The sequence below is a fragment of the Falco punctatus genome, assembly GCF_963210335.1.
Source record: "Falco punctatus genome assembly, chromosome: 14".
NCBI lineage: Eukaryota > Metazoa > Chordata > Aves > Falconiformes > Falconidae > Falco > Falco punctatus.
In genome coordinates, this window is record NC_137594.1 from 8683297 (window position 1) to 8709773 (window position 26477).

A 26477-nucleotide genomic window follows, 5' to 3' on the forward strand; every position below is an offset into this window, starting at 1 on the left:
GTAGTAGCTAGGAAACCTTAGCAATGAATTGTATCCATGCTAGATTCAGTGCTGAATTCTGAATTTAAATGAGCAAAACACTATAGGGTGTAGTTTCTTATTTATAATTCCTATGTGGGAATCGTAAGGAATATTCTATCTAAAAATATCCAACAGAATTTTTTTTTAATTGAAATGAATGTGATCCTTATTGTTACAAACATTCCAGCCCTGTACTTGTATTTCATTGCCTTCATTCTTCAGCTCATGGATGTGATCGATTAAGCACACAACATGGCAGAATACCATCATAACATAAGTGGGTTTGTGTTTGTTTTTTTTTTTTTATAGAGAGTCTACTAAATACACACACCTTGGTGAAATCAGAGCAGATTAATATTAAATGGGTTTTGCAGGGACTCTGGGATTACAGATCAGAAACCAGGACCTTCACTAAACTACCTGATTTGTCATAGACAGTATTGAATCTGTGAGAAAAATCCATTGCAAAGTATTCAACGCCAGTAAACATAACCTAAGGAGTGAAAGGATGACACTCTAGCTGGTTCATTACTAACATGACCATTGCTTCAGATGTCTTCATTCACAGACTGACCTTCACCTTAAAAACAAATCGATTTCCTGAGTACTTAAAGGAACTTCATTAGTCCACTCTCTTCAGCATTATCCAATAATAATCTTTACATCTTCCCAAGAAAAAAATAATTAAATATTACTTCTATAATTAAGCTTCCACTCATCCCACACACTTTTAACCTGACCACTCCCATCTGTGCACAGGACAGTTTCTCAGCCTGAGGAATAATTCTTTCTCCCTATACATAATATTACATATGCTTGTATACATATACGCAGACACAATATATATATACAGAGCATATGGAAGAAAGCTTAGTGGTACACTACAAGTTTTAAGTTCATCATTTATGGAACAATGAAGGATAACAGGTAGGGAACAAAATAACTACAATTTTGGAAGGAAAAATAATTGCACAATGACCTGATTTTGTACAAGACTAGATACCCCCTTTTATTTTTTTTTTTACACCACACAAAATTGTTGCCCCAACTAAGAATGTGAGTGATATCAATCAGCAAAATAAAGGAGAAATTTTGAAGGTAATAACATGTCTCACTCACCACAGAAGAGGCATAACATATATAGGTAATGAGCAACACAGCAGAATCGTCGTTTTGCTTGCTGAACACAGTGGCACCATCACTGCTGGCTTCTATAGCTCCCACTCAGCCACTACTCCTCAATGTTGTCAGATCAGAAATCAGCTTAGCAGAAGGTCTAAATCAACACAACTAAAGCATCCTAAATGGATGTGAAACAATATATATAACCTGAGATCCAACACTGAATCTGGACTGAATTTAACCATTTGGGAGGATTTACTGATGGCAGTGTCATGCAAAGCCAAGTCCAATAGTATTTTGCAAGATTGTACCTGTTGTCCTGCCCAGAGTTTGGGGTTAAACACTCATCTCAGTAAATGCATCCATTTTTGTTTGTCCATTTTGGTGCAATAAAACACTGAAAATTGGAATCTTGGGCAAAAGAAAAAATAAATGGTAAGCCTTTCATTTACATAAAATGGAAAATGATCTGAATTAAACAGACATGGGTTTTCTTTGTAGTTGCTAACATTCTACATGTCTGAAACTTTATGCTTGAAGTGGTTTACCATAAATAGACATCTCTGAAGGTCCCTCAAGGCAGACAAGTGCACTTCTAGAGAATTAGACACAGCTTTGTTTGAAAGCATCTTAAATTCCTTTAATTTCAATGAGAGAAAAAGTGTCAAGTAATATGTAACATCAATTTTGCACTGATCAGCTGTGATGGAGTCTGTCAGTAATATCCATTCCTAATTCAAAGTAAGCTAATTTTATTTTCCTTTTTCTAAAATAGAATATCCATCTCAATTTTACTACTTGCAGAGATTATAAAATAATTAGCCAAACAACCACCCCAGGTAGACTCTTGTTTATCCACAGGCAATCATATAGCCTTGCAAAATCATTTTGGTAAACATCTCTGTAGACAGCTGTCTCCAATATGAACACAAATTACAATCTCTAAGGTTAAAGGTTAGAAGATTTCCTCACCTACAAGGCCATCTCCTCTGACCTGGTCCTCGCTTTTTCTGGCAGAGTGCAAGTGCTACAGTTAAAGCCTTTGTTTAATTAATTACCATTCCAAAGAAACTGATCTAAAATTTTTAAATTTTTTATGCAGATACTTGAAAGCAGCTCCCAGTGAAATTTCTGCTCTTATACCAGTATATAATGGAGTAGTGGTACTGACATCAGTGAAGATACTCTAGAAATTCATCATTGTAACATAGGGCAGATGGTGCTCCCTGGGCTCTGTAAGATGTTGACCTATTCAGAGAAAGGTCAGTTTGCTGTAGAAGACAGTTTATAAGCAGAAAAGAACCTAACATATAGTGATGCTAAATGCTTTTGATCTGACCAGGAATATTTTGCACACACATGAACTAAAAGAAACACAGGTATCTTGAAGTACATGAAAGCTGATCTTGTGTTGTATCAGATTTTGCAACCTCAGACACATACCACTGAAGGAATTTAATTTAGCCTTCTCTTCATGACACTTGAGCAAAACCTTTATCAGCCCCCTAAAGCAGAAATTTCTACTCCCTAACATATGTTCTTACATGCTTACCTTTGTCAGTGGTTTACAGAGTTTTAGTGAATTTTCTAAACATGTAAATGGGCTCTTAACATACAAACATTGATCCTACAATAATCCCAGAACACCCAAACAGAAAAGAACCATGATGAGAAACAAGAAAAACTATAATAAATTAACTTCTCTACACAAAGCCCTATCCACAAAGAATTATCCAAGGTCCTGAGCTCTGTTGTTCTTCTCAGCCTTTCATCAATTTCATATGCAAAATTAGTCGCTAAGATTCTTTCTGCTTCAGATAAGCCATTGTGAAATTTGGATATTTATTTCACATTTTTATGAAGCTGAAATGAACAAGCTGACAGCATAACTCACACTATATTGATTCAACGTCAGTGCTAGTTAATGGAGAAGCCGATTCTCACTGAATGTATGACCTACTGATATCCCAAGGCAGTTTTTGTTTCAAATACCTCCAAACACACTGAATTATTTAGAGCACGAAAACATTACAAATGCTTGGTATATCTGCAATACCTATACCTATGTATATAGGTGTATATATATCTATCAACACCTTTGTAAACATACATATGCACTGAAATTTGGCCAAATGCACCACCATCAACACGTTGCTTTAATAAAACCATATATCCTTCAGTCTCTCAGAAAACATTACTTGCAGAATCGTTGGACCAAATAACTTCAACTGTAATTTGACTGTAATGGAGTTACACTACTGACAAATTTGGTCGTAGTTAGTCTACCGCCATAAGTTTTCAGTTTACTGACCCTTTTAATGTCATTAATCACTATTTTTAAAGGAGTATACTACAATATAGAGTATTTGTCCGTGGATAAGCAGTGTAAGTTTTTCTGTAAAGTATGAAATCTAAGTCTTTCTTAGATATTCAAATAAAGCTTTAAAATCATCGACCATGACATTTTTTATAGGTATTTTCCAACTGTCCCATGGATATTGGCACGTATGTGTTCCAACATTAAGAAATGATAAGAGACTTAAGAACAGATATACTGTGAGAAGGTATCTTCTTAATGCTTTATTCAATGTGAAACAGTGTAATATCTTAAAAGGACACATTTGGTAGCATGAAAGACAAGTGCAGTGAGGCTTGAGCTTGCTGAATTCATTGCATTCTTCAGCCTTAGAACTGCAAATAGATTATTTTTTAACCTGTCAAGAGGATGGCAGGTAATCTGCAAGCAACTGGCATTGTGAAGCAATTTAAATCATCTCTATTTGTTAGCTGGTTTAGGGATTGCTATAACTGTATGGGTTAAGTTTCTTATAGGCTTTTTGCTTTTTTTATTTCACTCAGACTTCGAGGCTAATAGCTTGCGTTTCCAAGCCTGACACAGACAATGCATCCACTGCTCAAAATGGATTTGAAGGCACAGCTTTAGGAAAGCTGGAAGCTTGACTTTTGAAGCAGGGTTTGCAGAGTAGGTTAAAATGTCTCTGTGGTAGAATACAGACATAGCTTTTGCTTTGTGAACTGCAAATCTGCCAAACTATGAAATTATTTGCTTAGTCTCTGGGATATTACTGCAGTTATCTAACCAAGTCCACCCTACACTATTAGGACAACAAAATGTCTTTTGCCTATCTCTTGTGTTTTCCTGATCTCGGAACAAGGAGGGCTGGAAACACTATTCAGACTCACAGCTTTTTATTAATTACATTTATGAAATGGATTTCATTTATTTTGAAAACTGTATGCATTGTTTTAACATTTCAATCTGGCAGCACATTACTATTAAAAAGTTACTGAAGTTAGCTGGAGTCCTAAACTTTGCCTACATTTCTAATTGATGTATATCACTCACCTTCCTTTGAAACTTGCACTTGTACACAGACAGATGGATGCACTGAAGCATGATATTAATCAAAAAGAAATCCAAAAATATGCTGTAGCATATGGGCATCTTAAGCCATCCACATACCTGAGTGCATGTTTCCAATCTGGGCAGAGAGTTAGGGATCTCCTTGGTTTTGCATAGAAAACTACACACATTTTCTTGCAGATAAAAGACTTTACATAACATTTATCAACAAGGAAGCATCCTTCATCTACTCTACTAATGTGGGTTTTCTGATGCTGCAGCTTCTGATACCCAAAAGGCTGTTGCCTCTGTATGTTTGCTTGTAACTGTCATGAAAAAAATCTTGATTGGGAAGAGACAGAAAGGGAACACAATTTCAAGCTTCACACGTGGAGAACAAAGTTGCCACTGCATAAAGGATGGAGAGACTGGTTCAGAAGGTCTCTATTTGACACTGGCAATCAGTCTTTGGCTCTAGTAAATACAATGAGAATTCTAAAAAGTCAAATAATGCATATGCTGGGACACATTTATGGCGTGCTATTCTATAAATAATGCTTTCCAAAAATATTAGGAAGTCCTTTGCGTTGCTTAGAGTGTGGCTTTCCTTGCAGTTTCTTCCTTCATTATATCAGACAGAAAACAGAAAGCATGTACTGAATGTATATGTATGTGCTTTAGGATTCACACATCTTTTATAATAATTTAATTACATGGATTTCTATACATACACATCTTCCTGTTCCTACAGTTAATACCAATGTGATCTACCTGGGCCAATCACTATGGTATAAAAGTACAATTCTTAATGTTGCTTGGTTGTGAGCACAGTGCATTTTAAATGCTACTGCCTCTTGCATGGCTCTATGACTAGACTCACGCCTGACTATACCTTCTTTTTTTTTTTTTTTTTTTTTTTTTTGACAGCAGATCCAAACAATAACTTCTTGGTTGCTAGTACTAAACTAGCGTTACTGTGTATGGTTTTGAGCTCACAGACAAGGCAAGTAATTTAATTATGGTCCCTTTGACTTCTTATGACATGAGAAATTCAAGCAAGCTGTATTTTTAAAAGGAATAATTTACTACGAAGGAAGTAATGGACAGGTGGATATGAAACTGCCCTAACAGAGACTAGCAGAATCAAGAGACATGCAGATTAACAGAAGGGTAAGACTGCTTCTTTCCTTGTGCAATGTATTCAAGAGCTCATCAGAAACAGATGAAAAATAAATTATATGCCCTGTGAAATCAAGTGTTCCTGATCTGTCGGATTTTCCTAGGTGAGAACAAGAAGTTCAGTTCTTTGCTTTACCGAGACCCATCTTAAATATCTCTTAAATATGTCTGCTTTTGGTTTGAACCCATCTTTTCAAAGCTTTTCTAAAGTTCTCTTTGTTTTCCCACAGATGTTTCAAGAGGCCCTTTTTCTGATGACCAAGAGGGTATGCACATGCACACAACTGAGCGTGGATGTATCTGTTTAAAAACATCTCTCTTTACCCTAGAATTGGTTAGTCCACCTCCCTCCGCATACTGGGAGAATCAGGTTCTGCATTTTGAATGTTTGTGTAAGGAACAGGTTATGAAACTGAACTTACTCCAGAGCCTGTTGAAAATCACAGGATTGTCTCCATTCACTCTACTGGGCTCCGGAACCAGATCAGGGAGCAAAATACCTGCAGTGTGGGCAGGGACTAATAGGACAGGACTGTGCCAAACTTAATCATAAACCAAAACTGTTACGCATCACCTTCACCCCATGGCAAAAGCCCAGATCCATGTTTTTGTAACCAGATGGTTACCCAGAAGCTTATCACAGAAAGTAAATTCTTCTTATTATTGTTTGACACACAGAGACAGAATAAAGATAATGGGCCTGGTAGTGCCACACTGAAAACCTATCATCAGTATAAGCTTCTTCACATATTGTACTCTTAGGAATGTTTTCAAGTTCTCAGAACAAAAGTGTTCTTAAAGTTTTATGTTTGAGCATGCTATTTGTATTTCAGTCTATTATTACACATGACCAAGGATTTTAAATGTGAATTTCTCTGACAGTATGAATTGTGATAGATTTTAGCATTCACATCTTACAGTCTAGCTTCAAGCTTTTCTCACACTTGATTTGTATCTCATGTCTTGGTGGGTAACAAAAAAGCTCTTGTATATGAGCTATGAATTTTATGCAGATTCTTTTTAGACTGAACCCCACATTCATATCAAAATTACATATAAACAGTATCTGCCAAGCAGTCACATCAATGCTCAAATAATAACTAAAGAAATGTATGTTTTCAAGAATATAAGAAAAAAATTAATATAAAGAGCATTACGAATCCTTTGAAGCACAACAAAAAGAGACATGGTTAAAATTTTAACAAGTTAGAATCATTAGCTAAACAAATTCTGACAGCCTAGCTTTGCACTTCCAGTCACACATGCTCAGAACAAAGGCTTGATATGTGAGGCAACTTTAATAGGTCCCTCTGCATATGACTAATTTTTCCTCAAACAGTCATTTTTTATTTCATATTTTACTTTGGATCCTGAAATGCCACATTTTATTAATCTGTGTCACTCATATGGATTGTTAAAAGAGCAGACTAGCACTGAAGGAAGTGCAGCTCATCATTACCATACATGTGGGGGCTGACAAAGGAATACGCTAAAATTTGGAAGAGTAACAATTATTAAAAGTAGAACAAGCAAGAATAGAATGTAACCTGTTTTCCTCTAAACTACATTCCAAACTGCACATAGACAGACAAATGGCAATGGCAAGAATTTGCCCAGAAAAGCCCTATTTTGCATTTGCCTCTGCAGTAAATAAAACGGGGGGACACACGCGCTGACATTTGCACCAGCTACTGTACGGATAAGCCAGTCTCACTGAAGAACGAAAGATGATAAAACTGGGCATTTGCCTTCATTCCTTTTCGATAACCCTTCCTGTTTGTGTGAAACATTACCACCATGTTGAAAACATTTTCATGTATTCAGTAGAATTAAGCAAAAGCAGAAACAACACATTTTGAATAAACTGATTCTCCCTTTGGATAATACTGGCTGAGGTAACTTGTAAGATTCAAAATACCAATGCAAAATTCAACATAACTGTGTTGTATCTTAATGAGAGTATAGCGTGCATTTGGTACAGAAAGGGGGTTGAGAAAAATGTTAAGGCTTATCTGAGCACAGAAGTCTGTTCTGAAGTTCATACACATACAATAAAATTCTTGTAATTGTGCATTTTAATGCCATATCCTTTCTCTTAAAAACAGTGTAATTGTAAGTAATTTCTGTTAACACACAAGAAAGGAGTGGAAAAAAGCAGCAATAGAATAAATATAGAAATGTGAAGAATAAAACATACAAAATCTTAATATAAAGTTGTCTAGAAGATAATATTTCCAAGACTGAAACATTTGCCTGAGGAACAGGCAGTACAAACTCAGTTACACAGGCTATCCCAAGGAGGAAATAAAACCAAACTACTGAAGTAATTATCACAGCTCAGTTGTTTACCAACCTGCTCTAGTGAAAACAAAATATTATCACAAAAATAAAATAACTACACTGCACTGGCAAAACCAATGTGTGGCTGGGGGAGGGTATCTGAGGTAACAGATACTTAACTGTTTACATCCACTAGATGTAAATATAGATATATGTATATATATTTGATACTGCAAAATTGCTTATCAGGTAATGATCTCAGCTAAGAACCCACATTTATACTGCAGCTTTCCTTTCTGTGCTTTGAAGAATTATCTGTTCCTAATTTCCAGCTTTCTTTCCTGAATTTTGAAGACTAGTTTGAGTCTGAGGAGTAGTTGGATTGAATAAAACAGAAATCCTCTTCCTCTCACACAGTGCAAAGTTGCAGATGAGCACTGAAAATGCAGTGACAACTTTGCTTTTAATTGATTTAAATTAGGAGTCTCTCCAACTTTCAAACGGTTGCCTAATGAAGTGCTATATGAATGATAGCTCTGAATGTAGATGTTTGAAAGATGCATGTACCAAAACAGTAATGTAGCAGAAAATTATATGATTTTAAGATACTGAAATCGAGTTTGGGTGACAATCCATACAGGTCAAATACATACTTGTAATAAAAACAAACAAAGTCTAACTCATGCTGCATGATAACATATAGTTGTCTTTTATATTGCTGTCACTTTCTATGATGCTTTCTTTAAGTTCACATTTGAGTGTCCACAGTCAAGATAAGGTGTAGGACTTAGAGCTCCCCCACACAATAATTATCTGGAGACCCCATACTATTGCAGTATTCTTAGACCCCACTCTTCTTCCTCTGCCGCCCCTCCAAACACCTTGCTCTGTCCAATCTGTAGTCAAGAAAGGTCTACCTTGTTACCCATGGACTACTACAGAACCAAACAAAACTTGGAACATTAGGTCTTTATTCTTCTCTCTAGAGAAACAGATCTAAAAACTCGCTGAAAGAATCCAGTGGAGGCAATCCAACCTTTAAGAAAAGTAGCAAAAGGCAGTGTAACTTTTGTGCCTAACACACAAACAGAACTCTTACTAAGAATTATTCACATCTGCATTTTTAAAATTATAGTATATAGACTTGTACAGCTACTGGATAGCAAAGGCATTACTAAATATTGCAACACAGCATTATAACATAAAATGGCATTCATCCCCAACTCTATAAAATTTGCTCCCCAGACTACTTGTTTGGGCATCTGCCTAAGGAGAAAACACAACAGATGCATATAGACAGAAATGGAGATCTACAAAAAATAAGCAGTCAATGTTTGCCCTGGTATCACTACACCATGACTGAAGAACTAGGCTTAAAAGATGGAAATATAATTTCAATAGCATGCATATTTTGCTGGCCATCACATCAGGCATGGAAGATTGAGTACTATATAGATGTCAGTGTAATACACTAGGATCTGAGAACCTGTTCTCACCTTTTGCTGAAAAAGACAGAGGACAAAAGTGGGGAACTTAACTCAGCATAAACACTTGTTTTTTTTTTCTGCTGAAAAAACTAATTGTAGAAGTTTAAATGCATTCAAAACAAACTAATTGTATTTACCTAGGTTTATTGGGGTGGAGGAAGACAAGAGAGTGTAAAGTTAAATGGAACATTATATAAAATGGGTAAAATCACAACAGTTCCTAGCCTTGGCTTAATATGTGCAGAGCAAAATGGCAATTGTTCAGCAACATCTGCATTCATGTCACACCCTGGAATACCCTAGTGTTAACCAGCAAAAGGCAATGATTAATGACATGTTGTTTCAAACCTCCTTGTAAGCAGTCTTCAGAGGAGTGTTGTGGTTTTTCCTCAGAGGCCGATGGTTAGACAGACAGGAGTTAAAGAAACCTCTGTCTTACCTTTTTCTGGTTCTTCACATGGCAAGCAAGGCTTCCTAGAGAGGAGGAGCAAAGGAAATCATTAGACTCCTGAATGAAAATAGTCTTTGTCTCCACAGCCTGGATGATAAAAGCAAAGAAGAAAATTTTGAAACTTCTACTGACAAAATTTATGCAAATCAAACAATAAAATTATACTTCAGTGACCCTTACAAATGGTCCGTTACCCCATCAACACGATCTGGGAAGAATGATTTCCCAGACACAAATCTGGCAAACAATATAATCCTGAGGTTGTGAGTAGAATATACAAACCAGCCATCTCAGAAATGAGATATTATGACAAGTATAAAGGCTATTAAGTCGATCAACAGTAAATCCCTTGAAACCTATGACTTCTAAACTAGAACTGGAAATGAACAATTATTTTAAGTTCAAGCTGCATTTGGATCTGGCAGACATTTAGTTCTGGCCCACTTCATGTTTATTCCTTTGGCAGGTCTGGAGATGGGAGAATTACTTTCAAACCAGACTGTATTGCTGGCATAGCAATCTTCCATTTTATAAGAAATATAGATTTTTTTAAAATTATGTTTTCCACAAAAAGTTAGATTTTAAATTAAAGTTCAGTCTTCCTGCCCTCACCTTGGAGTTTATACATAACTCTGCTCCTCCCTTCTCATTTGATTTAGTCTCTTCTCTCATCACCTTTCACCTACATCACTCCAAAAGCAATTTAACATAATCAGCTGTCCACCTCTCCCAAAACCCTGCCACATTCTTACCTTCCCCTTCTTCAAAAGTATCAATTTCCTGAGCTAGTTCATTAGTACTATTGTCCCCTTCACATTCAACCTGAAGGCTCAGTATTTTGCATTTGCGCTTCAGAGTTACCCTAGTATTTGTTTAGAATCCTCCATTTCATCTATTTATCTAATTTCTTTTAAATTTCATTAAGCTAGGTATTGTTTTAAATCATGCACAGTCAGGTTGCTTGGATCTCGGTAACATTTCCTCAGGGAAGCAATTCCTATTTTCATTTAGTATTATGTCTTACTTTTAAAAACAAGAAGATAGATTGAGGCTTAAAATAAATGAACAAGTTGCTCATATTTCATAAAAGCTAGTTTACTTAATACTAATAGTCAAGAGGTGTTGACAATTTAGGCAACAGTTTCTAAGATTAAGTGCGGAATGAAATCACTGTGATTTATTCTAGTGCTGTTCTGTGTCTATATTTCTGGAAGCTACAGGTAAGAAGCCTGTTAAAAAGGAAAGGAAAACACAACCTGAATGTGTTAGCATTTCCAGGACTAAAATATTACTTGCAGATCTACTGTTAAAATAATTTGTAATACTGTGAGTGAAAGAGACTCCCACAGATCCTGTTAAATGTATGTCGGCATAACTTGCCTACCCAGGGCTCAGTGAGTAACCCCAATCTAAAGTAATTAATCTTCACAGGAGTATTTGAACCATCTCTAGTTGGAATTTCTTTAAGAAACTCCATAGTATGGATTCTAGATGTTTTAATGAAAACCTAATGTTTACCGTTTTACTCTGAATGAACCACTGCTTCTATACTGTTTGATGAAAAATCTTTTCAAGTTGCTGCACAAAATAGCTGACAGTAATTACCTTTACACCATTTTCTTAATCCCATTTTCTCACTGTGGGCATCTGTGCACCATGCAGCTTCAAGAGGCAAACAGAAAAAAGCTCTGCAACATCTCTGACAAAGAATATTTTTGGCAAACACACTGCCCTAACAGGAAGTGTCAGGACATCAAAGGCTTCCTGAGGAGTTCAGCAAACATATCTAAGAAATCCAAAGTAGTGATGATGAGTCCTTTTCAAAACTGCTACACCCTTCTTTAAAAAACTGCAGCCTGAATAAAGTCAGTTGCTTATCCTGAGTGACCTTCCTGATAAGGTAAAAAAGGGGAATAAGGAATAAAAGATGTTGAAGTTCAAAATAATGTTGTCTGATTTTTTATAATATATCCATGTGTAATTACTATTTAAGTCTATAGCAGTTTATTAAGATAGTTAACTATTTCATTTATATGTTTAAGAAATATAAATGCAAATCAAATTAGTACCTTAAGATTAAGATCTCTCTATCAAGATAAATCTGAATGTTTTTAAATTAATATAATAATTTGGAATTCCTAAACAATAACTGATCTGTATATCTCTAAGAGATATAGATGACCTATCCAAAACCTGATTCTATTTCAGCACTGGAATTGTGCCCTAGCTGGTAACTAAGTACCACGCAGATGGTCTTTCACTCTCCCCTCACCCAGAGGGATGGGGAGGAGAATTAGAAAGGAATATAAAACTTGAGGGTTGAGATCAGAACAATTTAATAATTAAAATAGAATAAAAAAGAAATAAGAATAATAACAATGATGACAATAACAGTTATAATAAGAAGGGGGGGTAGTGGGAGAGAGAATAAAATCCCGAGGGAAAAGAAGAAAGAAACACGTGATACATAGCGCAACTGCTCACCACCTGCTGACTGATGCCCAGCCAGTCCCCGAGCAATGATTTGCTTGTCCTGGCCAACACCCTTATCCCCCACCAAATATATACCAAGTGTGACATCCCATGGTATGGAATACCTCTTTGGCTAGTTCAGGTCACCTATCCTGGCTGTGTCCTCTCCAAATTTCTTGTGCCCTTCCAGACCTTTTACTGTCAGGGACTGAGAAACTGAAAAGTCCTCGACTTAGCATAAATATTACCTAGCAGCAACTAAAATCATCAGTGTGTTATCAACGTTGTCTTCAGCCAAAACACAGCACTGTACTAGCTCCTAAGAAGATAATTAACTCCATTCCAGCTGAAACCAGGAAAAATTGGTTTTGCTTAACTAGTATTAATTAGCATCACATGGAGAAAGGGCAAAAACGTTTTGGTATTTATACTGAGTGCTATCACCTGATACTTTTTTTGATACTGAGTGCTATCACCTGATACTTTTTTTGATGCCTTCTACTTTAAAACTGCAATTGAGTTACCACTATGCATCAACAGGCTCTATGCTGAATGACTGTTTTGTTCTGAGTTAGTTACTGGGCAGTTACTACACAAGAAATTACAAAAGGTTACTGAGCTTGACCAATATCCTGAATTCTTCCTCCACATTCAGCATATCCTCCTGTCTGCAAACATTTACTTCCCAGAAACCCCTCCTCATTGCCAGAACCTAATGGCTTGCAAGTTTTGGTGGCTCCATTTTTACCTTTCATTCCCTATGGTTACGTCTCAGCTGACATGAGACTTGTCCCAAGAAGCTTAACATCTTTTAAGACCTTAACAGACCGTGGTGGATCCAATTTATCTGAAAAGTGCCAATTTTCAGAAAGGCTAATTTTAGAGTCAGTCCAAATTTACTCCCTAGAGAACTAGAGTGTATATCTACAGTGAACATAACTTGAGGAAGCAAATTGATAACATTTACTCCACTCTGATGTAGTTGTTAGAAATTTTTTTGGAATTTCACTAGCACTCTTGAACCTTTAGCCTTTTGCACGGCTAGACAGGGCAAGCCAGTCACAGGTATGTTTTAACATTATGAGGGCTGCCATTTTTTTTTTGTATGAACTGAGAAAGCCATTTTCTTCTACTTCTTGATAATAACATTGCATTCAAACAATTGCAATACATAAAGTAAGCCTACCCACTTAGCAGGCACTGGAACAGTACAAAAGATACAGAAAAAGAAAATAAACTAAGGAAACAAACTCCTTTAAATTTGACCAATCAGCAGTTGGTGAACAGAAAAAAACTCCCAGTACTTTAACTATTAAAGAATGTGCCCACTAAATATACACAAAAAAGAGCTCATCCGTATATTCAGAGAGGAAAAGAACTGCTAGTGTCTCATTTAGCAAGCACAAGGGCACATCCTCAGCTTTTTATAATTACACGTCACTCAGTGAGACTGCACATCCCAGCTTGTTCTTCTGTGACAGCAGTAAACACAGTTTGATGAAAACTGCTAATTTAGAAATTAGGCACCAAAAATAGAATCTTAATCTGCCACTCCAGCAAGTATGACAACATAAGGGATAGATTAATCTGAACCTTCCTACAGCAGACAATCTGGTCTCAACAAGGGGTGTGTGACAGGCAGGTTATGGATGATGATCTTAATGAACCACTACTTCACCATGTAGTTCTAGTAATATCCTTCACTTTATTCTGTTTCAACTAACTTAAGTAGAAGTAACAAAATTTTCCATTCTATCTGATGCATTTGAGCTGAATATTTCTTCTCGTTTAGTGCAAATCTGATTGCTGTCTGTCCCCTAAGTCAGTGATAGATACATCTATAGCATAGAAACGCAGCTTTGTATGGCACTTTGTACAGCCTTATATCAGCAACAGAAAGAAAAAAAACCAACCCAACCACCACTGTCCTTTCATTGCAAATATTTAATACTGAAAGAGATCTGTAATTTTGGATTTCTGCACTGCAATCGTTTTGACAGGAGTGGGCTCCAACCCATGGGACAAGGCTGCGCAAAGGATTGCCTTTCTGCTGTAGCACAGCCTTATTGCAGTAATTCCAGGAAGTAAATTCAGGGAATACTGAGAATGAATTACCCTAAAGCATATGCATTCTTTTACTTAAACATGTCCTTGTTTTGTGAGGTTGTGCTGTATTTTAGTGTCAGTGAATGGTTACTCCACGAAAAAAATAAACACACATCCTCTTTTGGTAAAACTGAGAACACTCTCCTATAGTAAGCAATCATTAATTTATAATATCTATTAATTTGTTTATTAAATTAATGATAACCTAATTAACGTTGAAGGTACTGGTCAACAAAAGTAAGCAGTTCCTTTGCTGTTGTTAACATAACAGTATATATAGTCCAAATATTGTGTATGAATATGATATATAAAAATGTTTTATATACATATATTTTAATATGTAACTATAATAGTGAAGGGTTTTTCAAAGTGATGACTGTATTATATTGTTTTCTGGGTTTCTGAGGAAGCATGAAGAAGTGGTCTTCTTCCTCACCTGGGGACGAATAATTCTCCTCTTATTCATCTGCACTTTCATTTTGTTTCTCCTCTACAGCATGAAAAACTTGCACAGAAATCATTCTTTGCGATATCTGAGAGATACAAATTCCCGAGACACACAGAAAATTGATTCACAAGAAGATACATTCATATAACACAAGTGACAATATCTTGTTTCTGTACACCCTGAGCTACAAACCGTGACTACCACAGACATCCGAAAGAGGGACAGAATTTATTCAGTTCTGTCCCTCTAGCATGGCCACACAGGCTTATCAATGCTAGAACAGAGCTAATTGCAACCCAACTCTATACATAGTGGTTTTTTTCCAATCTCTCGGCAAGTTTAGTCTAAATTCAATATGTTTCTACTGTAGGCTATGTTTACTGAAATAAAGCTACATTCAACTATGGGCAACCTGTCTTTGAACATATGCTGTAGGCAACACTCTAGCAGAGAAATGGACGGCAAGCTGTGAGACTAAACTTTTATCATCGTCTCTATAAATCAAGATGAAAGCTATAGACTTCCTCCTGTGGACCTCATACAGCCTTGAGAAATCAGTTAAAATATTTAGATTGAAAGAACAAAATAAAATAAAAAGAACAACTCAAAATTAAAATTAGATGAAACATTTTTCCAGTACTAAGTGCAGGTCCAGTTCCAAGAATGCATATTTTTATTTATCTTTTAAAGATATATCTGACATCAATGAGTAATTAGTAAGGTTAATGATGGCTCCCCCCCCCCCGAAATGTTCCTTCTTCAGTTCCATTCATGTTGCTAGCTCAGACTACAACTACGAATGAATTCCCACTAAACCAACTGTACAGCAAGTTGTAACAGCACAGCTTTAACTGCAGCAAGTGAGAGTCACCACCTGGTAATCCTCATCTGTCAGCTAATTAAGCAATTTATAGTGTGCCATATAGGCAGGTAGTATCACCTGAGGTTCCTGAAACATGAAATCTATATTGATTCCACTAAATTTCCAACATTATAAAATTACTGTAGAGAACAGGTTTTGCACTGATGTTTCTATAATAGTAATGAATTACAAAACCTCTGTCCTTTCTGTTTTCTTTGGAGGATCCCAAAATTCTTCAATAGATGGTTGAGAGACTTTGCAATTCTATTATGGTCCTGCTTTTATTTTATACTGGAAATACTAGGGTACCAAGATGTTTAAAAATCACCAAAAGTCAGAATTAATCTGAACGAGAAGCCACACCTAGTGAACAGTATCTGTATTAAACACTTCACCCCTTGCTTTCCACAGAGAAAGAAAACTGAATTAACAATTACTACCAGTTGTCAGCTGCCTTTGCACCATAGGCTGCAACACAGTCAGCAGAAAACAACATTGCCTTTGGCTTAAACTCAGTTTACAGACAGATTAATTTAACCCCCCAATAAAGAGGAACTGGAGTAATGAGGGTCTGCCCTGTTCTACTGACCCTCTCATACAGATAGAAAAGTCTGGAAGAAATATAATGAGAGATAGCCAGAGGCTGTTAATAACTTAAACACCTGTTTCCTTAGTGAATGCAAGTTAAACCACACTGTAGGCTGCAGGGTATGAAGAATACACTCCCTTCTTTTATATTTACACTATTGTGATGCAAAAGTACAGAAGAATCATCTCAGTCACATAAGAATTTAGTGTGCTTTTCCACACTCATTCTTCTCTACTTTTCCTCCCTTGTTCTAGAAACAACTCACTTTTGCATGTATATTAAAGGATAGCCACCCCTTTTCCTGGTTATTTTATTTATCAGAAATTCTGTACACTGTAGCAAAATGCGGTGATCGGTCTGATTCGGGAAAAAAAGAATACTGCACAAATGAGGTTGTACAATTATTTTTAAGAACTGCTTTCTGAGATTGCTCTTGCATTGCTTCTCTCCATTTTGGCTGGATTTGAGCTCTACACATAGGCACTGACAGCTCACTTCTACCTTCCTACACTGGATCCATACTTAGCCGTGCCAGTCAGACACACAAATAAAAGACATAGACCCAACGATTTTGACAGACCTGGGTCTATTTCTTTATTCCCCTTAGCATTCTCTAAACACATCAATGCCCAAGTGTCTACACAATAGACTAACTGTGTCTGGATACATTCACCAATTTGTGCAATTCTTTTGCCTACTGTTTAGGCTGTACCTTCTTGTGCTCGCATCACTGTTTTATTACCAGAGGGATAAAAGAAATAACCTTACACTGAGACTAGCATCAAATGTAGAAGCTGCATGTAAAGATATTGTCTACACTTTAAAAAAATAAAAAAAAAATTAAAAAAATTTAAAAATTTACTTAGGACAAAGATGATCTCTGAAATCTGCAGAGCAAAGCTGACCTCTAATACACAGTTCTTACCCTGCATACAAAAGTCCCATTGATCTCACTGGGTGACCCACTCAAAGTGAGAGCTGCTTATTAGAGTTGAGCTTTGATGCGCAGACGTAAGTGGGAAAATTTGTCCTTCAGACAGAACTATGATCAAGACAGAAATTTGGGCAAAAAAGGAAACAGGAAAATGTGAACAACTACTGTATTTGCACAAGCAAAGTGGGCAGCAGGTTAGCCAATGTGAGTGCCTTGAAACGACCTTTACATTGCTGCATAAACAAAACTGTGTGGAAATGTAATGCAGGGGAAAAAGGTATTCCTTTTGTACAAAAGACATATACTAAGTAATAAAGTTCATTACAACAAGCAGTATAAAGAGAAATTACTAAAATAGTTTTGCCCTTATTTTTAGCCTATTAGTTGTCATGTCCTCTTCTACTATTTCTCTACTATTGTTCATGTTACAGCCTTTTGTTTAATCCTCTGTCTTGGAAATAATGAACCACAGAAAATTGACAGTAACCTTTGTACTTATTGTGTTGTCTTATAATGGCATCAAATAAAAAAGTGCTGTAGCATCTGAGTTACATTCTTGTTAACACGTCTCTCATAGAACACACCTTTCATAATCCTCCTATGTATTTCTCCGAGTTTGAGTTTTCTTATTCAAAGCTATTTATCATAACCTTTTCAGATTAATAGTAATATGCTGAAGAGCTAAGTATGAAGCATCCTATTATTAATCTTTCTGCCTTTTGGGAGCATTATGCAAGACATTTTATCTCCTGATTTGACATGGAAAATGATCACTACATGCCAAAAGTATCCTTATTATATAAAAAAAATAAATTTTGCTTATTTCATTTCAAGACAAGACATTTTTCAAATTAAAATAAATAAGCACACATATTATATATTCGCTTACACAAATTTATGCAAGATGCTATTTAGAGTATGCCTTTTTTCCTAACCACAAATTCTCCCTAACATCAGATAAAAGAGATTTATTTTCACTTCTAACTTCTTCCTAGTGGGAAAGCATAAAGGAGACAAGCGATCCCCTGTTTGGGGGTTTGGATCAATGCTTACTAATTCCCTGAAACAAAGTCTACTGAAGAAGCAACATTCTTATTTCTGGTTTTGTTAGACTTCAATATTTGACACCACATTTAAAACTACAGAACTACCTATCAACAATTTTAGAAAAAGCAAGCATTTCCAAAATACAACCTATATTTGGTTTATAATCTATAAATCTCTGTATTGAAATAAAAATCTTTAGATTCTTGCTAATTTTGTCCGTGCACAGTATGTTGCTAAGGCCAAGAATGCAGAAATTCCAGGTCATGGGCATTTGTGAGAACAAAGATATTTAGAACCAGAGTACTTAACAATCAAGAAAGCACTAGCAAACACAGAATTTCAAACTTACATCTACAAAGAGTCAGATTCTAGATATTGGAAATTCTGTGACAAGATGATCTATTTGATGCCCCGTGTGTTATCCTACACTGTGATGTTTCTGTTCCTGTTACATGGTGACCATGACCATCATAGCAATTTAACAGGTTTTGAGATCAAGTGCCAGTACCTGGGAGTGTTCTACAACACTCTTTAACCTATTACTGCAGATACAGTATCCTCCTTACCTTGGAGAAGGACTTTTGAGAAAACTTCATGGGAAATCAAAGGACATCAAGAATAAGTGTAGAAGTGAGGTCACAAAGCTCTGGTGGAGAATCTGTTGTTCCTAAGTACAGCTCTATCCTATCTTTGCCAGTTGACATTGGGGAAAAAAAAAAAAAGAAAAAAGATAGATCTTACCTCCCACTGATGTTTCCCAGCTGCATGACAGCTGGGAAAATCTTGCCTTCTCAAAATAAATTTAGTGAAGCACTGGTTTTTGTGGCTTTGATAAAATGTGCGTTCTGGCTTTGCTTCTGTTTAGTTCACTGCCATCAGGAGATGGAAATGCAGGACCCTCTGACTACCTTGTGGTTACAGAACAGAATAGCTCCAGATTATTACTTATTGGGGAAAAGAATCTGAGGAGGGGACCAAGTTGTGGCCATGGACTGAATGGATGACACTGTTTCAGGAGGGGGGGTGCTACTACAGAAGACGTGAGAACAGTGAAGATACATAACGAAATCCAGGGTTTGTTTACCTTGAATCATTCAGGCTGAAGCAGTCCAAATCCTACAACAGATTTGAAAATCTCTGATTTTCAAAGAGAATCTCAGTAAATCTCTGATATACCACCATACATACAAACAGCAAATCTCTGTTACAGCTACACAGTAGAATGTAAATAGTAAATGACATAGTAAAATGTCATCATGAATCATTTTTGTGAAGAGAAGTATTTTTAGCCTGTAGCTTTGGAAATTATAAACGTCAGCCTTTTGTGTTCTAAGGAACAGAAATAAATCCAGATTTAAGTGCAGATAAAGCAAAGATAACATCTGCTGTTAGATCCCCAATTCCTTGAGAGAAAGATAATGCCTACATTAGAGACAAAGAAACATTAACTATACGGGTCTTGTAACTGCTACAAATACACGAGAATTACATAGTACAAATACAGCAGCAGCAGCAACACACCCTTTTATTTTATTTGACAAATAATGTGTTATTTATGGAAATATTTATCTTTATTATTTTAATAAATATCACAATATTTATTATTTTATTTTTCAATTTTTTTTTCCTAGACTTACAGTTTTACATTTCTCTAGCACTTTTGAAATGGATGATTTATGAAACACGGAGTCCCAGATGGAGGAAAAGAAAGTAAAAGAACAGAAAACAGTTTCAGACAGAACAAGGAGAAACCTGAAAACAATAATGTTATTCATCTGAACCAAGTTCTCGTATCTGCCACTGGTTTGTGCATCTGGATATTAAATTGAATTCCCGGACTCCACATTCACCTGCTCTGGCCTTTACCAGCACATGTTAATGTTTTCTTTGTGAATATATTAAAAGTGGAAGTTTGAATATTTTCTAGCTTGGACAAGAAACATTCTTATAGTTACATAGTTCATTTAACAAATTATATTACTGGTTGAAATTATGCTATTCTGGTGGATATCGATGAAACCATAGGCCATACTGAGCTAGTTTCATTAACACCATAAAACATCTTTTTTTCTTTACCCTTTATCTCCATCATGTGCTGTTATGCACACCTGCACCATGCACCGCTGAATTATTCTCCCTACTCTGTTGACGTTCTCACCCCACCTGAAATGCACATCATCACATCCATTCTTTCACAAGAATTTCTGCTATAAAAGACAGGGTCTTGGTTGCCACTGGAATTCTGAAAAAAATATAGGAAGTATTGTATATTATGATATAGTAATCTATACAGTAAGCTACTAGAGGCCATGTTGTGCTTGGTCTGACTCTTTATTCTGGCTTCTATCCCAGCCTTTTTGAATTGCAATCCGTGTGGCAGATCAACGGTATGGCTTATTCGTGCCATAACAGCTTCACTAGAGACCTGCATCACCTGGGCTTGTAAGGAAGATGGTGTCATGGAGGTAGGTATTAAATCCTGCTTCCAGCAACTCTTCCCACTCACCATTGCCACTGCACTCTCTTTTCTCAGGGACTCAGTCCCCAGCAGCCTGTATGTCAACATTGTGCTGCTGAGTTGTCAGCCATGTTTTCCAGTAATTCTGGTGTGATCTGCCCTCTCCTGAGTCAACCCAGAAGCCAAGTTCAATTCTTTTGCTGTTTAGATGACATTTCAAACTTTACTTTTGCAGCCATTAAATACAGTAAGAAGCAGTTAGTATGTTTATACAATATATTCCTGGTATATACAAAAGCACTAGAACAAAGCCTCTCCTGAGCTAGGTACTGCAAGTGAAAAATCTCCTTAAAAATTAACCTCCTCTTGCCACACAAGCCACACAGAAAACCTGGATCAACAAGAAATACTTAAAAATCAAATGTAGAGCCAACATGAATAATCCACTGTGCGCTGCAAAAATGAACCCAGGACAGCACATAATGATAGTTGTCTCAATTACCACAAAGAGGGAAAGCTTTTTATTTAATAATAGAAAATACATGTTAACCAACCTCCTTAGGATTGGTAAGAAAACACTAGTAATGCAGAAAGGCTCCTCCTATTAGTAACACGATTAAAGAAGTATAGGCATAAAACCTCTTGAGGAGTAGATACATGAAAAGGCAGCTACTAGAAAATAGGAGAGAATAGCATGATAAATAACATCCACAGTGAATGTGACAGTTTAAAGACAGCAGGCACTACTGCTCTTCACAGCCAACTTCTTGCAGCACAGAGTTCAGCGCAGCACATATTATGCTACTGAAAAGCAGACATGTGCCTGCACTGTGGGTATACCCGGGGTTAATTCTTTAAGGCTGTTGGTGAAGAATAAGGATCAAAGTAAGGGACACAACTATCATCCACCCTACTAGGTATCATACCAGCTAGTAGTTCTCCTTTTCCTCTTCTGCCCTGTATTTCAGGGGAACAAAGCAATATCCTTAAACATGCAAGCAATTTCATTCACTGTGACTAGAGTACTAAAACGTTCAAAAGAGTTTTCCAAGACAAATACATTCCTCCTCGCAAACTACCAAATCATGGGCTACGGAGAATAGTTTAGACTGTATTCTACATTGCTCTTCTGTTCATGTACAAATAGCTTCCCATGAAAACACACTAAAGTTGTCATATCTTATCTCAGGAAAAAAAAAAAAAAGCCAACTTATTTACAGGTGATTTTATAGGGGTTATTTTATTGTATTTGTATTTATGCATTTTAAAACTATGTGCAGGGCACAGGTCAAGCTCAGTAATGTCCTGCTGCTGTTACTCTGCAGCCAGGACATTACTGGAACTCTAATTGCTAGCAGAACTCAGCTCTCTTTCATATGTGTAATGTGTTTGTGTTTTCTTAGTTAAATGCTGTTTTGCCTTTTGATCCTGTTCCTGCGGATGTTGCTGAGCAATAATTATCTGCCTATCTGGCCTACTGATATATATATATATAAATTATTTGTACATTTGAAGGTAGTTGGAAGCTCTTATTTATTCTGACCTAAATTAATAGCACAATGGAAATTTCAATGTTACTAAAAGGCAAGAAATATAAAGAGAGTTTTAAAAATTACATGCAATTAATTTTTCAAGCCTCAAAATGTGTTGAGACAAACAGAAAGATTTAAAATAATGCCAGGCACAGAGCTCACCTCCAATAAGAGCTTTTCTGATTATATCCATTATGGTACTACTACAAACTTTATGTTGTGCCATGACTGCCTCGCCCCTTGTACAAGGCAAATGCTTGTATTTTGCTGAATTTGTCTTAGAGCACTAAATAAAACCAACAAAGAAAAACTACTGCATGGGCCATTATTTTTCTGCAATTAATATTCTCTATTGCCTCCTACCTCCTACTTTTACTAAACGATAAACAGCTAACTGGAAGTTAAATAAAACACTGGCTTTGAGCCGCTGTAGAAAATAAAACAAGAGATGGTCTCCGAGATGCACAAATTAGACATAAGGATACGGAAAGATGAGTAAGGAAGAAGTGGCAGAAAGGTCACTTTCATATTTGATTATGTATTTTATTACATTCTGTATGTGTCTAAAAAGTTTTACCATCAATATTCAATTCTGCCACTCCCAGCCCTGCCCTTGCACCAGCCTCCCAAGATAAACAGAGGCTTGGGAAGGACTGACATTATATTAGAGGACATATTAGATCATTCCATGACTTTTTATCTGCAAATCAATTACAACAAACTCAATAAATATAATTACAGGAAATCCCAAAAATATCTAACTCTTCACAGTACAGTACTATTTTCTGCAATCAGAAATGTACTGATAAAATTGGGTTTGTACAAGTATAACCTATATTGACAAAATTGTACATGCATAAAATCCTTGGGAGAAATTAATGCTAACCTGGAGAACTTAATGTTGGCAAAAGGAAGGCGTGCCTAACATAAGAATTTTATGAACCCCAAGTAAGCAAGTAACAGATAACAATCTGGTTACTTCAGTTTCACACTTAGAAACTACTGGAAACTAGAAAGACTATGATTTTATTCCCAGACATCTTGATTTAAGCACAAGTCAATGAAAACAGAGAAATTATTTAAAACACACATAATCACATCACTTTATTAAGCGAAATATTCCATTGGTTTAAAGTTTGATGGTATTATCTACCAAGATTGATATTATTACAACCGATTATCTTTTCCAGTGAGACTGCAGACAGAAAAGTGATGCTGTAGAAGTATAATATCACATTAAATCAAAGTTCTTAGAAATAATAGCTCCATTATATTAGCATTTGAACAGCTTTTCAATGAACCAACGGGCAGTGCATCTTCATCTTTTATTTCTAATCAACTAATAAATCTACAAGTTGCCAAAACCATGCCGAAATGTTGGTATGTGATCTCATTCATCATAATTTGACTTCAGTAATGTGCAGTCCACTTTATGACTTCTGCACACAATGTCTGAAGGAAATAAAATCACATTTTTACAATTACCTTTCTGTAATAGGTCCATCAAGCTGCTACCCCAGTATTTGGTTTATTGACTGAACATTGTAGTATAGAGCCTCTTATAGAATAAATCACAGTGGGTGAATAAGAAATGAAAACACAGCAGCATGTTGAGATCTCCTAGGGACAGAAACAAGGAGGGGGAAGGCATAGCTTCTAAAATCTAGAACAAAAAATATAGGAAAAGAGTGCAAACCATTTAAATATTAAAAAAAAATAAAACAAGTGTTACTAGGCAAAGGTCAGGTTTAAGACTAACTTCTTGTGAGTACTTCAGAGGCAAATAGAGAAGTGAAGTTAATATTGTGCCAGAAATAGAGGATAATAAATTGATGCACCAGAAAAAAACCCCAACTCAAACCAAACCAAACCCAACCCAACCCAACCCAAAGAACAACTTTTTGTGTTAGGAATCTAGGAAAAGTTTATCATGTCAAACCAGATTCTTCCAGCTTGTATCCTTCTACTGCTTTTGACAGCATGCACTATCTAGAAAAATGTAACAGAAAGACAAGCATATAATGATACCTCCTAAGAATGCTTTCCACTGCCCTAACAATCTATAACTCTAGTAGGCTATGAGCCTGAGAGGTTCCTCTGTATTTCAAAATACTTCATCACAAGTGGTGTTCCCCAGGGCTCTGTACTGGGGCCAGTTCAGTTTAATAACTTTATCCGTGATCTGGATGAGAGGATCTAGCACACCCTCAGTCAGTTTGCAGAAGACTCCAAGGCGGGGGGGGGGGGGGGGGGGGCGGGGGGAGTGTTGATCTGCTTGAGAGTAAGAAGGCTCTGCAGAGCAGAGGGGTCTGGGCAGGCTGGACTGATGGGCCAAGGCCAGTTGTATGAGGTTCAAATACTCTAAATTCCCACAATAATCTGTTGAACGTTTATTCTGGGCAAGAGTTAAGCAGGGTCTTAATTACATGGTTTTGAAGATAGGAGTTTGTTTTTTGTTCGTTTGTTGTTCTCTTTGCTGTTGGGGTTCTTTTGTTGCATCCCCCCCGTTGTAGCTCTGTACTGGAAAAGACAGAATATAAACATTCCAAATACACCTTCTACATGCCATTCACAGTTGAACAGATCTCTACTACATCCTCCTAAATTCATCTCTTTTCCAGGCTGAAAAGTCCTATTTGATTTAATGTTCCACCTACAGAATCCCATATTTGATTATCGCTGGTGGGCTTGAGAAAACTTAAATGCTTTTAACACACAGACACGTTGCTGCACAAAATCCTTTGGATAGTACTGTATCTGTCAACTGATTATATCTAAACATTAGACTTGAGCTATTTTGGCCAAATGACTTGGATGTGCATAGCAGTGTAGTCACAACAGCCTAGACAGGACAAATGGAAATGCGGTTGGAGTAGCCTAGCCTGACTTGCTTCAAGTTTTTCAGAACACAATGAATGCTCCCAAGTCCACCCAGAATGCCAAAGTCCTGCTATTACAAACTGTGTAGTAGATAAACCCTACCAACTAAGCACAGAAAAAACAATATATCAGAACTGTTAAGCTCCACAGCTGTGAGAATGGTGCTTTAAAAATGAAGTACATAAACTATACTGGAGAGGTGCTTGATAATGATCCCACAGTTACAGTCCAAAAGGCTGCCTGCTCAACAGAACCTTTTAGGGACTTGCATAATGCTTTCTCCAGGTTTAGGGTCCCAGTTAGGCACAGGATTATAGCTGCTCAGGCCAAGATAATTCTGGCTATGTCAAGAAAGCAGAATGGCAGGCACTTAAAAAAGTTTGTGTTAAAAATGAAGGCTGTCAGAAATAAACAATTTTTAAAGTAAAAACTGACCTTAATTCACAATTTTAGATTTAAGCATCTGAACCCTGCTTGTGTCTTGTAAAAAGGTATATATGCTGGTTTGTAATCATTGTTCAGCACTGCTCTAGTGGTGTGATTTAATGGTTCAAATCACATGAAGAAGACAAATCTATCTAGAAGGATGATTGAGATCAGTCTTTTGAATAGACCCATCATCAGCATAGGCATTGAAATAAAAACAAATAAAAGCTTGACAGTGAGCTGCCTATTCAGCTATCCATACATATTTTTCCTGAAAGGTCAGATAATTGAAAAGTGCAATTAACTTTGCTTGGAAAAAAAACAAACAGGAGAAAGCAGAAGCTGTGATACAGATTTCTTAATAGCATAGTCAAGACACGTAGTTACACTTTACTTACCTCATCTGCATTGTTTTCATTGACTTAATTTTAATTAGATTGCAAATTATACAGGGATTAAGGTGTTTCTACTGCATGACCTATTCAATTTTGCAGTCAATTGATTTCTACTTATTTAGTAAGTGTTTGGACATTAGCTGCCTTAGCAGTTAGATTTACACATGAAGTCAACTCCCCAACATGGCAAAATGCTCACAGCTTGAGTTCCTCACAAACATGATAAAGGAAATGGTAAGTCACAGGGAAAGAACCTGGATGAAAAACGCCTATAACAGGATCTAGGTCACCAAAGCAAACACCTCAGTAGGACATGCTAACAGAAGTGATTTGTAGAACACTTGCAGTCATCCTTCCATACCACCAAGGTCTTCAGCTGATGTGTCTTCAGTTTCAGTGCTTTTCTTCAAGAAATACTGATAGG

The 26477-nt window shown here is 36.5% G+C and overlaps 1 long non-coding RNA gene across 1 annotated transcript; it reads right to left on the reverse strand.

Moving 5' to 3' along the window:
* Window positions 1-277: 277 nt before the first annotated feature.
* Window positions 278-18286, reverse strand: LOC308072960. The gene is made up of 2 exons (XR_013931860.1): window positions 12853-18286; window positions 278-12820 (listed from the first exon to the last, which is right to left on the reverse strand). It is a non-coding gene; the product is annotated as an uncharacterized lncRNA (long non-coding RNA).
* Window positions 18287-26477: the final 8191 nt, after the last annotated feature.